General features: G+C 41.4%; 1 long non-coding RNA gene across 1 annotated transcript; it reads left to right on the top strand.

The window, feature by feature from the left end:
* The first annotated feature begins 5,554 nt into the window (after positions 1-5,554).
* Positions 5,555-7,375, top strand: LOC141555944 (uncharacterized). The gene is made up of 2 exons (XR_012486395.1): positions 5,555-5,765; positions 6,038-7,375. It is a non-coding gene; the product is annotated as an uncharacterized LOC141555944 (long non-coding RNA).
* Positions 7,376-17,652: the final 10,277 nt, after the last annotated feature.

Raw genomic sequence — 17,652 nt, 5'->3', positions numbered from 1 at the left:
CGGAGAGAAGATACTGGAGGGAAGGGTGGCGGGAGGAGGCTGAGACCGAAGCTAGCGTTTAGTGGAGATGTAGTGTGGGGGTCAGGTGCAAAGCCGGGCCGGGGTGAGGGGATAGATGGGCCACCCCCAGACCTCACCCCGCCATGCAAGTCGCCCCTTCCTGACACCCACAAGCCCCCCTTCTTCCTGACACACGAGACCCTTTCCTTCCTTACACTTCCACAGCTTCCCCTTGGGTTTAATACCGCTCAAAACACACATGTCTTGCCCCTTTACTCACACAGATGCATATAGTGTTCCCTTTCATGCACTGATGCACACACAGGCCCCCTTACACACCTGACCCCCATGCTCACACATGGACATAGTGCTCCCCCTCATACTCACACACGTACTCAAGTATACATACTAGGACACACGCATGCCCCTTACACACCTCCACACACGTGCTCACACTCACATACGTACTCACCCCTTACACTCACAAACACACGTGCCCCCTCACACACACATCCAGCCACATACACATGCTCCCCTTATGCACACACACACACACACACACACACACACACACACACACACACCCCATGGAAAAGAAACTACTGGAGGAGGCAAAAAAGCAGTCAAGAGTTTGTAGTAGCTTCTCCATGGCCCAGGGGATAACCCCTCACTTTTCAGTCCTACCTTCCCCCACTGCCATAAATATTTTGTACACGTAGGTCCTTTTCCTATTTTTTTTTTGTAATCTCTTTGGAATACAGACCTTGTAGTAGTATTTGCTAAGGTCAAAGAGGTTTACACACTTTTATAGCCCTTTGGGCATAGTTCCAAATTGCTCTCCAGAGTGGTTGAATCAGTATTCAATTTACAATGGTCCATTAGTGTTTTAATTTTCCCATATTCCTCCCAACATGTCATCTTTTTCTGTTATATAAGCCTAACAGGTATGAGGTAACAGCTCAGAATTCTTTAAATTTGCATTTCTCTCATCAATAAGATTTAAAATATTTTTAATATGACTGTAAAAAACTGATTTTGTCTGAAAAACTGCCTGTTCGTATTGTTTGACCATTTATCCACTGAGAAATGGTTCTTATCTCTATAAATTTGACTTGGTTTTCTTCGTGATTGAGAAAGGAAGTCTTTATTACCCACTGTAGAACTTTTTTTTTTTTTTTTTTCTTACAGTGATGATTACCAACTTTTTTTCCCCACAGTAACGATTACCAATGATTGTCCTTCCATTCTGGGTTCCCCCTGTTTATCACACTCTCTCTTCTTTTACTTTGTCCATCCTCAGAAGGATTTTGCTTCTGACCCCAAACTTACCTCCCTTATATCAGTTACACTCCACCCCTTCTTTGATGCTTTTTTCCTCCTGTTTTCCTGTATGGTAATATTGATTTCTGTAGCCAACTAAGTATGTATGTTATTCTTTCTTTGAGCCAATTCTGAAGAGAACAAGGTTCATGTGTACCCCTCCCAGCTTCCCCCATTTCCTTCCAACATTATAAAATCTTTCAGGCTTCTTTTGTGTCGGATAATTTATCCCATTATACCTTTTTCTCCTTCTCCCAGTGAACTTTTTTTATTCCTTAATTTTATTTTATTTTATTTTTTTGATAATCATACCATCAAATTCAACTCACACTTCTGCTTTCTGTCTATGTATATTTTTCTAATTTCCCTAACAATTAGACAGTTTTTAGGGCTTATAAATGTCATTTTTCCATGGAGAAATGTCAACAATTAACCTTATCAAGTTCCTTATGGTTTTCTTTTTTACCTTTCTATGCCTCTTTTCATCTTGCATCTGAATTTTCTATTCAGCTCTGTTCTTTTAATTAGGAATGCTTAAATGTCCTCTTTTTCATTGAATATACATTTTTCTCCCTGCAAGATTATACTCAGTTTTGCTGGTTAGGTGATTATTGGTTTTAATCCTAGTTCCTTTAACCTGTGGATTATCATATTCTAAGCCCTCTTATACTTTAATGTAGAAACTGCTGAATCTTATATTACCCTGAATGACCACAGTGTTTGAATTGTTTGTGGGTGCTTGCAGTATTCTTTCCTGGGAGCTCTGGAATTTGGTACACTATTCCTGGAACTTTTCATTTTGGGGTCTTTTTCAGGAGGTCACTGATGGATTCTTTTAATTCCCATTTTACCCTCTGGTTTCAAGTTTCCTTGAAAAAAAAATTAAATCTAGGCTTTTTTTTATCATGACTTTTAGGTAGTCCAATTTTCAGAATTGTCTCTCCTGGATCTATTTTTCAGGTCCGTTGTTTTTCTTCATGAGATATTTAAGATTTTCTTCTATGTTTCATTCTTTTGTTTTGTTTGTTTCTTGATGTATCAAAGTTGTTAGCTTCCGCTTGTCCAATTCTAACTTTTAAGAAATTTTTAGTGAGCTTTTGTACTTTCCATTTGGCCAATTTTACTCTATAGGGAATTCTTTTCTTTGGTGAATTTTTGTGCTCCTTTTTCTTATTTGGCCAATTGTGATTTTCAAGGCATTTGTCTCTTAATTGGATTTTTGTGCCCTTTTTACCATTGAGTCTATTTTGTTTTCTTCAGAATTTTTGTGCCTGATTTACTAAGCTGAAGACGCCTTTTTTTGCTTGTACCAAATTCATTTCTCTTCACAATTTTTCTTCTCTCTTACTTGATTTTAAAAATCCCTTTTGAACTCTCCCATGGCCTAAGAGCAATTCATATTTTTCTTTGAGGCTTTGGATATAAGCATTTTGACTTAGTTGTCATTTTCAGAATATATATTTTGATCTTGTCACCATAGTAACCTTTTTAAGCTTTTTATTTAAAAAAATTATGCATAGTTTTCAACATTTACCTTGCAAAACCTTGTTCCAAATTTTTTCTCCCTCCTTTCTCCCACCTCCTTCCTTAAAAAGCAAATAACCCAACATGTGTTAAACATATGCAATTCTTTCATACACATTTCCACAATTATCATGCTGCACAAGAAAAATCAGATCAAAAAGGAAAAAAATGAGAAAAAAAAACTCAGTTTCCAGTTCCTCCTCACTACAAGAAAGGCTGCTATAAGCTCTTTTGTGGTAGCAAAGAATTGGAAAATGAGTAGATGCCCATCAATTGGGGTATATAAATGTTATGGAATATGAACAAGCTGATTTTACAAAGGCATGGAAAGATTTACATGAACTGATGCTGAACCAAACAAACAGAACCATGAATACATTGTACACAATAATGACAAGAATGTGAGATGATCAACTCTAAGGAGATTCCTCCTTGACCTTGGTCCTGCGGGGGCTGCAACCACAGGCCTGAAGATAGCCAGGAAAATGGGGTGGCCACCATCAATTACTGCGTGATTGGCATCCTCTTGGCCATGGTCTCGGCGCTCTCCCCGCTTCAGCTGCTACTGCTTGGACCCCACGCTCTCGCACCCCAGGAGCTTTGGGCTCACGGCAGCCGCCTCTTCTTCCCACTGGTGATCGGAATTATCTGGGACCAGAACCGGAGCTGATTCTGTACGGTGAGATCTGTGGGGAGCTCCCAGCCATCCTAAGTAGTAAAACTACTTCCTAGTAGTAGGTTCCTAAACCCTTTTAAACAATGTTCTGATTCTTTTTGCCCCTCTTTGATGCCCCAGATCAATAGTCCTGCTCCTAGCCCAGCCCACTCACCAGCATCCCAGGCCCTTTCCAGTGGTTCCACTTCAGGAAATTATCAGGGATTTTGTCAATGGAAATGTTATTGGAGAAGAGACAAGCTGCCTCTTATCACAAAGCATTCCGTGGGGGGGTTGGGGGTTGGGGGTGGGGTGAGAAGAGAATTGTATAACTGTATAAATGTTGGATTCAGCATATTTTAATATGTATACCATATATTGGATTATTTGCCATCTAGGGGAAGGGGGTGGGAGGAGGGAGAATAATATCTGAAATACAAGGCTATGCAAGGATCAGTGTTGAAAAATTATCCATCCATATGTTTTGAAAATAAAAAGCTTTAATAAAACAAAACAAAGTGTTGCTAAAACATTTTGGAGTATATGGGGGACTTTTATCGGAAAAAGCTTCCTTTGGGCACAAACTTAGTAATGGATCTCTGCTTCAAAGAGTGCAGACATTTTAGACACTTTATTCACAATATTCTAGATCCCAGAATGGTTGTCTTATTTCACACTTCCACCAACAATGCATTAGTGTGCAATCATTCCACCACCCCTTCAACACTGTTGACATTTTTTTCCTTTTTTTGCCAATGTGAAAGGTAGGAGGCAAAACCCCAGGTGATGGTAATTTGCATTTTTTATTAGTGATTTGGAGCATTTTTTTTTCATGTGGTTGTGAATATTTTTTGATTTTTCTTTTGAGAACTGTTTAAATCCTTTGACTCTTTTATGCATTGGGAAATGGCTATTAGTAATACATATGCATATAGTGTATATACACACACATATGTACTCACATTTATTTATCTAGCTATTTGTTGTTTATATATCTCAGATATCTAAGCTTCCTTCTTCCACTATATCTGTGGATATGTATAAATCTGTGATTTATCCTTTGCTACAGGAAATACCGACCACCTTTTGCAGTTCTGTTTGCTGAGACTGACAGGCTAATTCTTGTCATATCTTGAATATCCTACCACCTTTTTCTACCCCTTCTCCCATGACATGACATTACTCCCTTCACTGACCAATCCAAAAGCAGCTCTAGATTAATTTTGGCAAAAGTTGATTTGTGAGGTGATTATTTGCTGTTCAGTAGGCTGTCTCCCATAGAAGTAATGGGATTAGTAGTGCTTTCCTTCTCAGCCTTGGGTACTAATAATTTTATATTAGTCATTTCAAATACCTTTGGGGAAAGAAAAGGAAGGAAGGAAGGAAGGAAGGAAGGAAGGAAGGAAGGAAGGAAGGAAGGAAGGAAGGAAGGAAGGAAGGAAGGAAGGAAGGAAGGAAGGAAGGAAGGAAGGAAGGAAGGAAGGAAAGAAGGAAGGAAGGAAGGAAGGAAGGAAGGAAGGAAGGAAGGAAGGAAGGAAGGAAGGAAGGAAGGAAGGAAGGAAGGAAGGGGAAGGGAAAGGAAGGAGGGAGGGAGGGAGGAAGGAAGGAAGGAAGGCAGTATCTGGGGCTAATGGAGGGATGGGGAGGGATTGGAGGAGGCCTAAGGGTGGTTCAGTTGTGGAAGGCCCATTTGAGGAAGGACAAGGATGAGTGTCGAGCAGGGCAGCCGGCATGGAGAGGGGCTCAGGGTCCACACCCCAGGGTGTTGGTTGCTACTGGGGATACAAGAGCAAGGAATGAACCAGGTCCAATTGCAAGGAATTACCATTTCCATTTTTCTGGCAATTCTTTTCCATGTTGCAGGGAATGGCGTGGCCCTGAGGTCCCTCGCAGCTCTGAGAGCCGCACTCTGGGCCTCCTGTCCACATCTTCACCTCTGTCCGACTGTGTGCCCAGTGCCCCTCACCCTTGGGCACTGCAGAAGCCCAAGTGTATTAAGGTACTCGGTGACTCCATGTTGGCGGCATAATGGGGCATCTGGCTCACCGCAGCGGGGAGGTAACCCGCCTTCTACAGCGCCAGCAGGGCCCAACGCCTGGGTGACCCCTGCCAGCCCCCTGGGTCTGGGGGAGCGGGGACTGTGCACACGGCCTCGCACTTCGGTCCCTTTGCTGCACCAGCGGCGCTGGGCTGTGCTTCTTACACTGGCCGGTGAATGGACGTGCTTTTGAAACTAAATGGACGTTAGGCAGCAGACGTCACTGGCGTGAGTGTTTGTTTCGCACCTGGGAGCCCAGGTGATGCGCACGTGGCCCAATTTCCGCGAGGGAGGGCCGGGCGAGGGCTCGGGCCCCTTCTCCTCCACTGGCTCGGTGTAGACCAGACACAAGGGGGGAAACGGTGACTGATGCTGGCAGGAAGGGGAGAGAAAACTGGGCCCATCTCGGCCCACGATCTCCCCTCGTGAGTTCCGGGGGATCCGCTCGTGGCCAGGCGCAGGATGGGCAGTGAGGGGCGTTTTCTTTCCCTAACCTAAAGGTCAGGCAGACCGGAAGGAGTCCAAGCTGAGCGGGATCCCCGCCGCTGAAGAGACGGGCTGGCACAAAGGGCCTGGGCTGGCCCGAACCAGAGCAAGTCTGTGGCGAGGGGGCACGGGGCCGCCCGGCAGCTGCAGTACGGGAAAGGACCGGTAGGTGACAGCGCTGGGCAGAGAACCGGCCCTCGTCATCCCGATGGATTCTCGCAGCCCGAAGGAGATGGAGCAAAGTAAGGAGCCGGAGCCAAAGAAGACGGAGCCGCGTTCTATGCGCCGGCAGTCAGCACTCCCGCCATCACCAGCCCCCCGTAGAAGCTCCCCCAGCAGCAGCAGCCCCCCCAGCAGCAACCCTCCCAGCAGCAGCCCCCCCCAGCAGCAACCCCCCCAGCAGCAGCCCCCCCAGCAGCCCTCCAAGTAGCAGCCCCCCCAGCAGCAACCCCCCCAGCAGCAGCCCCCCCAACAGCAGCCCCCCCAGCAGCAGCCCCCCCAGCAGCCCTCCAAGTAGCAGCCCCCCCAGCAGCAGCCCCCCCAGCAGCAGCCCCCCCAGCAGCCCTCCAAGTAGCAGCCCCCCCAGCAGCAGCCCCCCCAGCAGCCTTCCAAGTAGCAACCCCCCCAGCAGCAGCCCCCCCAGCAGCAGCCCCCCCAGCAGCCCTCCAAGTAGCAGCCCCCCTAGCTGGTTTCCACTGCCTGGGCAACCTGGCATTTAGGAGCGAATCAGGGCCCGGATCCTCCCGAAGGGAGAGATGCTGGAATCCTCTAACTCGAAGCCGGGGAACTTGAATAAAAAGCATCCCATTAAAGAGATGAGCCGAGAACGTTTAGAAAGAGAACCGTAGAGCCTGCGGACGGATAAGTGTTTCCTTCAGACTAATCCTTTCCTTTTTAAGGAAGGAGCCTGGCCTTTCAGGGGGGTTCTGTGTGCGCAGGGAGCCTGGGACTGGGGCAAACCCGCGATCAGTTCTCCCACGTCATCCCTGGGGACTGGTCCGGTGGATGGGTCCAGGACTACTTGAGTTACTAGCCCCAAAAGTAGTCCGGAAGGGGTGGATAGTACTTCTCTAGCGAAGTGCCCCGGCCATCTGCTGCTTAACGTTATTGATCACTACAGGCTGATTTCAGAGAGGCCCAGAGAGACTTAACAGTGAAGCGAGTAGAACCGGGAGAACCTTGTACACGGCAACAAGAAGTTTGTGTGATCATCAGTTCTGCTAAACGGAGCCCTTTTTAACCATGAGGTGATTCAGGCCAATTTTAATAGACTTGTGATGGAGAGAGCCATCTGCATCCAGGGAGAGGACTATGGGGACTGAGTGGGAATTACAACAGAGCAGTTTCACCTTTTTCTTGTTTGCTTTTTGTTTTCTTTCTCACTTTTCGCCCTTTTTGATCTTATTTTTCTTGTGCGGCAGATAAATGTGGAAATATGTTTCGAAGAATTGCACATATTTAACATATATTGAATTACCTGCTGTCTAGGAGAGGGGGTGGGTGGAGGAAGGGAAGGAGAAAAATTTGGAACACAAGGTTTTGCAAGGATGGATGTTGAAAGCTATCTTTGCATAGATTTTGAAAATAAAAAATTATTATTAAAAAAAGTATTGATCAACAACTTAGATGAAAGCCTAAACGTCAAAACTTCTTAAATTGCAGGAAGACAGGACTGTCAGGATGGGCTGCCATGTTCTGTGAAAAAAGAGTCAAGATCCAAAAAATATATGGACAGGTTAGAATGTTGGTCCACAACCAATAAGGCAAATTTAACAAGATGAGTCTAAAGTCCTATATCTGAATCCAAAAAGTCAAATTTCAAAGTGCAAGATCAAGACTACTCTAAAGAATTTGTGATGAAAAATGCTTTCCAAATCCAGAGAAAGAACTGATTATGTCTGAATCCAGATTGAAGCATATCTTCTTGCCTTCCTTTTTTATACTTTATTTTTCTTGAGGATTTTTTGGGGGGATTTTATGTTTTTAAAGTCAAAGTTCAAAGTGCAAGATCAAGACTACTCTAAAGAATTTGTGATGAAAAATGCTTTCCAAATCCAGAGAAAGAACTGATTATGTCTGAATCCAGATTGAAGCATATCTTCTTTCCTTCCTTTTTTATATACTTTATTTTTCTTGAGGATTTTTTGGGGGGATTTTATGTTTTCTTTCACAATATGACTCTTATGGAAATAATTTGTATTATTTCACATGTGGTTTCTTAATAGGGACTATGGGGTGCCTTCTCAGGGTAATTCATTATTATGGAAATTTGAAGGAGTATATATAGACCAAGGACATGAACATGAAGAGATAATATCTAAAAGTTGATGAATTAAGAGACGAAAGAGGAATGTACTGGGAGAAAGGGAATGGTATAAATCATCTTCCTTAAAAAAGTCTAGAAAAAACTTTATTCGGTGGAAGAGGAGAAGAGAGGGTGAGTGAGTGAATCTCAAAGAAGAAATATGTTATTTCCTTACTTATTCCATATGGGAATAGAAATCAATCTTACCTTGCAGGAAAATAGAGGAATGGGATTCAGGAAGGAGGAGAGTGATAAAAGAGAGAGCATATTGGGGAAGGGAGTAGTCAGTAGCAAAACACTTTTGAGGATGGACAGGGTGAAAGGCTACAGAAAATAGAATAAATGGTAATAATAAATACAATTAATAATAAATATAAAAAAAGCATTTTGAAGCAAGTTTATCTGATAAGGCTTTATCTCTCAAACATAGAGGAACCTGAGTCATATTTATAAAAAAAAAAAAAAAAGAGCCCTGATCCATACCCAAAGGTTTATAAATTCATGCATATTCTTTGACCTAACAATACCACTACTAGGCATGAATCTCAAAAGAGATTTTTTAAAGTAAAAAAAGACATATATGTTCAAAAATATTTTAGCAGCTTTCTTCTCAGAGGAAAAAAATAGAAACAGAGGGGATGCCCATCAATTAAGGAATGGCTAAATAAATTGTGATATGTGATTATTATAGAATATTATTCTTCTATGGGAAATGATGAGCAGGATGCTTTCAGAAAAAGAATCTGGAAATCCCTCCATGTATTCAAGAAAAGTAAAATATACACAAAGGAATAACAATGGAATGACAGCTGTAAATGGCTTGGCTATTCTCAGCAATAATCATCCAAGACTACTCTGGAGGACCTATCATGAAAAATCCTATCCATGCCCAGAGAAGGAACTGGTTGTACCTGAATACATATTGATACAGTCTCCATCTTTGTTTCTTTGTTTCTGTCTCTGTTTTTTTGAAGGTTTTTTTTTTTTAAATCAGAGTGGGAGATGTATGTTTTTCCCAATATGGCTATTATGGAAATGTTTTGCATAACTTCACATGTGGTTTCTTAGTGGGGATTAGGAATGAGGATAAGGAAGAAAATCTGAACCTCAAAAGTTTTTTTTTAATTGTAAAAAGAATTGTTTTAATATAATGGGAAACATTAAATAAATAAATTTTAATTAAGTTAAAATATAGACAAATGTAAGAAACTCGTTTTTAATATAACTGGAGGAAAATAAAACATTAAACTAAACAGTAAAAAAAATACGGAATCAGGGAGATGTATCTCGTAAACAAAGAGTTGATTTGAAATAGCTCTGGTGACTCTCGTGGACTCCAGGATCTGTGTTGGATTAATTGCACAAAATGAGAACCACAAAAGTGAGTCTGCCTTAGGCTGCACTCTGAGAAATACAGTATTAATCTCAGGAGGTAACCATTCTTCTGTCATGATTGGACCTAGTTGAAATGCAGTGACCAGTCCTGGGTGACATGGTTTGATGACATGAGGGGGGCAAGTTGCAAAGCATGCCGAAGAATAGTCCAGGATGCTGAAAGATCCTCACACAATGTGGAAGTTGAGTTGAGTAACTGGGAGAAGATGTACAGCACACTGTATTAGATATCTCCCAGGACTTGGAAAGATGTCATATTGTAGAAAAGGATTAGATGTGGTCTGCTTGGCCCCAGAGAGTTTCCCTCTGTACCGTGCTGTTGTCTCCAGAAGCTCTCTGGGAGGAGATCTGCTGTGTCAACTCAAATCTCTCGGACAGATTCTTCTTCCTGTAGAGAGCTGACTTCCCTTTCTGCAGAGAGCAGCCTCAAGTCTCGTCCAGACAAAACTCTTTCCTCCAGAGCTGCCCTCTTTTATCCTCCCAGAGAAAGGGCATGGGATAATCCAAGGGCTTCTGGGAAAAATTACTTCAACCAATGAACTTGCCCCTCCTAAGCATGCAAGCTCTTCCCCAGGAATTCACAAGTAAAACTCCCAATAAAGGCCGGAACTAGAGAATTGTCAAGTACCAACTTAGCACTTAATAAGAACCTAATATCTCATCATCTCATTAGCACTTAGTAAGAACCTAACTTCCCTCCAATTTTTTTATTTCCAATTTCTCTCGTCTAGGGCTTGCTTTACATATATTTGCATGTCTCCCCCATTATAATGATTGTAAGCTCTGGGAAGACAGGGACTGTCTTTTGCCTCCCCAGAGCTTAGCATAATGCCTGGAATGAAGTAGGCACTTAGGTTTATTGAATGAAAAAATTAAAACTAGGCACTGGGAAGTGGCAGAGAGACAGGCCCATATTTGAGGTACACAAAAACTTCATTGACACTCAGGGCTACATACAAATGAAATGAAGGGTCCCCATCATTGTAGATCTTAGAGGAAAGACTGGCTGACCACTGGAGGGGAACGAGAGAGAGATTTGGATTCTCGTTTAGGTTCAGCTGCTAGAAATGTGGTCTTAGTTTACTGCCAACTCTTAAATTCTGTGAATAATTCTGTGAATCTTAGGTTGTAAGTTAAGAGCAGCTGGAGTCTTTAAAATATCTAAAACCCACCAGTGTGGGATTTGGGAAAGAGGAAAGGAGTAATTGTGGGCCTGAAGCTGAGATGAGATCATGTAAGTTTGATTTTAATAAATTAGAATTCTTTCCATTTTTGACTCTGAGGTTATTTCTGGGATAATTGAATAAAGGTGCTGGATTGGGAATCAGAGGATCTGGTTCAAGTTCAGGGGCATTTTAAACTTTTATTCTAGGAACTTATCACTGACAACTCCCCCAGGATCAACTATTTGTCTTAGTTGTCACTATAGACACCTTAGAGAAATTGACAAAATGTCTTTTTATGGCATTTTATCCTGTAGATGCTCAGCAGAAATCTGTTTGATAAATGAATATGGCGCTTTCAGTCGAGACCATCTTTGTAGTCACAACTGGGGCCAGGTGGGAATTCCCATGATGCTTCATGTTGCTTGTAGATGTGAAATAAAACAAACTCTACCAATTGTGAAGTTTTTCTCTCCCAGGGGAACTTGCAGACTGAGGGACATCTTTCTTTCTGGTGTTCTCCTATAGTGAGAAGCAGTGTGGCTGCTTGTGGTCTGTCATTGGATATGGCCTCACCCTGGGAGCAGAACCAGATTGGGGGGTGGGGAGAGCAGGCTGGACCGCTTTTGAGAAATCAAGAGCTTTTTTCCAAATTGTGTCACGAGTCACCACGAGGTCAGAAAGACCGAAATCGATCTCCAGAAGGGCAGGAGGATGTGTGGTGGGTGTGAGCAACTCTAATGTGGTTCAGATGAGCAATGATAGCGGGGAAATTCTGTAAAGAACATCAGCAAATGTTCTGAGTCAAGAAGAAGGACGAGTCCTGGATCCAAAGCTGCATTAGGATCCTTCTAACCCCAAGGGGATGTGAGGAAGGTCCAGTGCATGGGAGGCAGGAGATCTTATAAGACAGACATGGACAAGAGACAGAGTGGACGAGCCCCATCTGCATTGTGGGTCAGAACACTAGCCTGATGAATCCCCAAGCCCTGAATGTTTGCAGCAAAATGCACTTAGGAAGTCTGGACTTGGATTATGGTTATCTGTGTTCCTGGCTAACCCCAAAAGTCTATGGGTCAAGGGCCATTTACTTTTTTTCTTTGCATTGTGGTGTCCAGTGAAGCCCAAAGAAGGGGCTGTGTAACCTTGATATCTTCCTCTTCCAATGGGCTCCATTGTTGGAAAGCCCCTCATGCCTTGCGTTGGTAGAGAAGCACTCTTCATGGAGAGCAGTTGCTCATTATCTCCTCACAATGACCAGAAACTGAGGGCTCTCTCCTCTTAACTTCCCATCCCAATTCCCGCCCATAGAAAGATTGGACTTGGGGGCCCAGATGAGTGACCTGCCACGAGCCCAGGGCCTGCTCAGCTTGCCAGCTCGACCAAGCTGAGCTCCTCCTCTATGATTGTCCATCCTGCAGATGCCCGTCAGGGAGAGACTGTTCCACAATCCTGCCACCCCTAAGAATCTGAAGATTTCTGCTCTGGGCGGAGAAGAGCTGCTCTCACAGAAGGTCCAGCTGAGAAGTTGAGTCAGAAAAAAGTCAAGAGTTAGAAAAGGAGTGGCTTTCTTAGGAAGAAAAATGAATTCTGAAGGTGGAGCTCTGTCAGGTCTCAGGAGGGATACTGAGGAAAAGGAGCAAGGCTTCAATGGGAAACCCTGAGGTCTGAGGTCTGGAGCAGGAAAGCAGGGACCTTGGAGACCAACTGGACACTGGGATGAGCCAGAAGCTCCTCCTCCTCCTCCTTAAGGGGCCTTCTCCCTGTCCCTTCCACTGACATCTATTTTGTGAGAATCCCATTGTTTTCATGGGGTCTCCCTCACCACAGTGTGAGCTTGTGTTGTTTTGAGTTTTTCTCTTCAGGGTATCCTCACGACTTAAGCTCTGTGCCCACATGATCAATAATCATTTATTAAATGCCGATTATTTGTCAGGAACTAAACATGAAGAAAAAGCAGCCTTGAAGAGCTCACAAGCTAATGGGGGACACAGGCTGCAAACAATTTGGTGCGCAGGACCACTGGGTAATGATCAATAAAGGTACTAGAATTAGAAGGAATTATGGAAGACTTTTTTTTTCTGGAGACTTGAGGGAAGATGGGGAAGTCAAGAGGTGGAGATGAGAAAAGAGCATCCCTGCATGGGGGACTAAAAGCCAGAGAAAACGCCTGCAGCTGAGATGGAGGGTCTTGTGGGCACTCACCAAGTCCTTGTTGAAGCTGGGTAGAGACTTGGGCAAGCCCTTAACTTTCCTTCTTTGTACATGGAATCAACAGGAAATTTGGGAGATCTCTCTGAATTGGTACAGAAAAGAGTGGGTAGTACCAGGAAAACAAGTTATACAATGACAACATTATACAGAAAAATAACTTTGAAAGACTTGAGGATTCTGGTGAATTCAATGATTAACCAAGATTCCTGAGGACCAAAGCTGAAGCAGGCTTCTGAGAGAGAGGGGTTGCCCCCCCAAATGCTCAAAGAGACACCAGAACAAAAAAAGGCATTTGCCTTTGATTCATTATATTAATTTGTTATGAGGATTTTCTTTCTTTTTTTTTGTGCTCCATCATGGGAGGAAATGAGTAGGAGATAAAATAAATTTTTGTCATCTGGAAAAAAGAAAGTAATATGTTGAATTTGTTATTTGATCTTTAAATAGCAAGTTTACTTAATAAAGTCTCATTCTTTCATGTACATTACTTTTTTTCTATTTTACATGTGGAAATATTTTCCATTTTTGCATTTGTCAAATCAGAACAATTAAATAAAAAATTTTAAATATGAGAAAAATGCTCATCAAATTGAAAACAAAGAATTGTGGATGTGCTGAAGTAGACAAATGGAGGTTTGCTCTTTCTTCCTGTGAAGATTTCATAGCCCACAAAACCCAAGGCGGTTTATTTCCCTACTTACCTACCTAGTTACTTAATGACTTACTTGCATTTGCGCTCCAGCATCTGAGGGGTTTATTTCTGGTTCATCTGTCTTCATAGCTTTTACTTATTTCAAATTAAAGTTTCTTAACATTTTCACTCAACATCGGAGCCCCCCTCAGGAGACGCCGACTTGTCCAAGGAGAGAAGCTTTTCCACTGCTGCTGACCAGCAAAAGCTCCTTGCCTTGGCTCCCTGAGGGACTTCACAATGGAGGTGATTTGAGTCTCTTGCATGAGGTAAGCCATGAAGGAAGGTTACTGAGAAGCACGAGGGCCAAAAAGTTCTGGATGGCATCCGGGCTCGCAGATTCTGAGCACTTTACAAAGTCAAGCAGTAAATAAGCTGTTATTAAGTGCCTACTATGTGCTGTGTGCAAAAACAAACCCTGCCCTTGTGGAGCTTACATTCTAAGGAGATCATCAATAGGCAAATGATCCTGGATATTCAGATGGGAGGTAGTACCACCTGTGGGACACTGAGAAAGGCATCCTGCAGGAGGTGGGATGTAAGAGATTTGTGAAGGAAATCAAGGACTGATTCATGATCTTTGGAAAAAGATTTAGAAAAACCTTTGGCATTGGGAGATGAAGGGGGATGGGAGGTGAGATTTATTAAGGGAAGCAGTGCATGAAGAAACATTTGTTCAAAGCTTTTCTGTGAAAAATCTGAGAGCAGATTGAAGTGTGCTATTTTTCATTTTATTTTTTCATGATTTTTAAAAAATTGTTTTCTTCTATAACATGACTAATATGGAAATACATTTTGTTTAATTGCACATATATAATCTATATTAAATTGCTTACTGTCTGGGGGAGGATGGAGAGAAGAATTTGCAACTCAAAATTTTAAAAAAAGAGAGAAATTTAAGGTTTTTGCATGTAACAGAAAAAATAAGGAATTATTCATAAAAAAAAAAAACAACAGAAAACAAAAAACAAAACCCTTCTCTGTGCCTAACATTGGGATACAAAAGAAAGCCAAGAATGGAACCTGCCTTCATAGAGCTTACACCCTACTAGGGGTGATCACAAGCAAACAAACACGTACAAACAAGCTCTTTACAGGAAACATAGGAAATTGATAAGAGAGGGAAGGTGCTAGAATTAAGTTTGGAAAGGCTTCCTATACAAGGTAAATTTTTATCTGTGACTGAAAGAAAGCCGGGAAGGTGTGATCAGGAAGGAATAGTGGGGGGGAGGGAGGGATAGTCAGAAAAACTCTCCAGAGCAGAGAGATGACAGGTATCCCTTGTGGGATGTCAAAGGGACCAGCATCACTGCCCGGGAAGGTATGAGCCAGTAAGGTAGGAGAAGAATGGAAAAGGTAGTGGGGACTTTATGAAGAGCTTTGAATGCTAAACACAGGATTGTGTATTTGATCCTAGAGGTGATTGGGAGTCACCAGAGTTAACTGAGTAAGGGTATGACACTGTAAAAGTTAAGTGATAATGGAGAAAGGAAAAAGGACCCTTCCCCACTTTCTACCTCCTGAGAGAACTGACTCAACTCTGTTCTATGGTATGTCCTGAGGGCCATAATTTTCATTTTTAATTTTTTAAAAACATTTATTATTTTAAAAATAGATAGACCTTTTAGCAACATTGAAATATGATGAGACAATTTGGCCATTTCATGGAATTTACAATCAGCACATTGTACTCATTGTCATTTTCTCTGCCTTGTGAATTTTATAGCAATTTGGATATGGAAGAGACCTTAGAAATCACTGAATCCAAGCCCTTTATTTCATAGATGAAAGCACATGAAAAGTAAATGACAATATTGGGACTTGGTGGGGAGACTAGAGAGAGGATGCTTTCTCCTAGACATTTGAAGGAATTGCTTAACATACGTTAGTGAATTATTAAGTATCACTTTGTAGAATTTATTTTAAAGAAAAATAAGAATTAAGTTCTGTAAAAATTTTAGAGGTAGATTTAACTTAGATCGCTTTTCCCCTGAAGAGTGATAGAGGTGTTATTTGAATGTAATGAAGGAAGGCAGCTAGTTTGTATGTTATCACAGAAGGAAGGGGGAAAACTGGTATTCAGTTAGTAATTTAAATTTATCTGAATCTTAAATAGCTCTTCTTATTAACCCTTTCTCAATCATGAAAAGTGAAAATCTTATTTAAATCAAAGAGCAACTTTAAAATGAGTAAAATTTAATTAAGGAATGAGAAGAAGGAGGCGACCAGGAATAGGAACATCTTTGGGGAAGCTGAAGTAGAATTTTCAAAGCTTTAAATTACAAATTAATTATTTAGGTCAACTTGAAGTAAAGTCATCAAAGAAAATCAAAGAAACCATGCATTTATAAGCTCATAGTAACATCAACGATAGCAGTCTTACAATTAATCGAAATTGTGTAAAATTCTGTGCTAAAATGCAAAGGAGAAATAAAATGAGTGAAGATTAATTTTATAGTTAATTTAGGATATGATTAGGAAGCATAGTACCCTGCCTCAAAGACCATCCATTCCATTTCCCTTTAGAATCTGGTGAACTATAAGCAAGCCTTCACCCTATCTTTTCCCTGGGTGTGTGTGGGGGGGATGAAACTGAAAAGGCTCAAGGAAAGAAACGCTGGGACTAGGTTAGGGACACAAAAAGGAATTGACTTGATTCTTTGGGTGATTTTTGAAAAAAATTAAAAATTTATGGAAAAGTGAAAATGCTTCTATCGATCTTTGTTAACTCTGGGCTCTGAATTTTAATGAGTAGGTGTTTAATAGCCCTGGGACAATGATGGGTTTTGATCTTGTGATGATAAATCCAGATTTGATTTCATTGAGAGTTTTCCTGTAATTAAAGTATAATGTAGTGAAATGTCTTCTTCTATGCAAAAGAAAAAACGCAGGAAAATCTGAGTTACACTCTAGTCTCAGAAATTGATTGACTGTGTGATCTTTTTAAAATTTTCCCTAGAAAGAACACATTTTTTTTTTTTTTGTAAATAGTACTTTTTTTTTTTTGTTATGGAATATTATTGTTCTGTAAGAAATGACCAGCAGGATGAATACAGAGAGGTTTGGAGAGACTTACATCAATTGATGCTGAGTGAAATGAATAGAACCAGAAGATCTCTGTACACTTCAATGCTGTATGAGGACGTATTCTGATGGAAGTGGAAATCTTCAACATAAAGAAGATCCAACTCACTTCCAGTTGATCAATGATGGACAGAAACAACTACACCCAGAGAAGGAACACTGGGAAGCGAATGTAAACTGTTAGCACTACTGTCTATCTACCCAGGTTACTTATACCTTCGGAATCTAATACTTAACGTGCAACAAGAAAACTGGATTTACACACATATATTGTATCTAGTTATACTGTAACACATGTAAAATGTATGGGATTGCCTGTCATCAGGGGAGGGAGTAGAAGGAGGGAGGGGAAATTTTGGAAAAATGAATACAAGGAATAATGTTATTAAAAAATCACTCATGCAAAATAAATCAATAAAAATAGTAATTTTTCTAATTATATGTAAATACAGTCTTCAAAATTCATTTTTATAAGACTTTGAGTTTCAAGGTTTTGTCCCTCCCATATTTCTTTCCCAATATGACAAGCCATCTGATATAGATTATACATGTACAATTTGATCGTGTTGTAAAAGAAGAAACTAACCTGGATTATAAGTAAGTTATCTCTGTTTACTTCAGCTTCCTGGTCTATAAAGAGGAAAATAATAATGGAACGTACGTTTCTGGGTTGCTGTGAGGAGCAAAATGATACAATGTTTGTGAAGTGTTTGACCTAGTATCTAGCATACGGTAAGCACCATATAAATGTTGGCACTTGCTATTATTTCTATAACT

This window comes from Sminthopsis crassicaudata, chromosome 1 (assembly GCF_048593235.1).
Source record: "Sminthopsis crassicaudata isolate SCR6 chromosome 1, ASM4859323v1, whole genome shotgun sequence".
NCBI classification, from domain to species: domain Eukaryota; kingdom Metazoa; phylum Chordata; class Mammalia; order Dasyuromorphia; family Dasyuridae; genus Sminthopsis; species Sminthopsis crassicaudata.
Note: the sequence above shows the minus strand (reverse complement) of the source record. Positions and strands in the feature narration are given on the sequence as shown.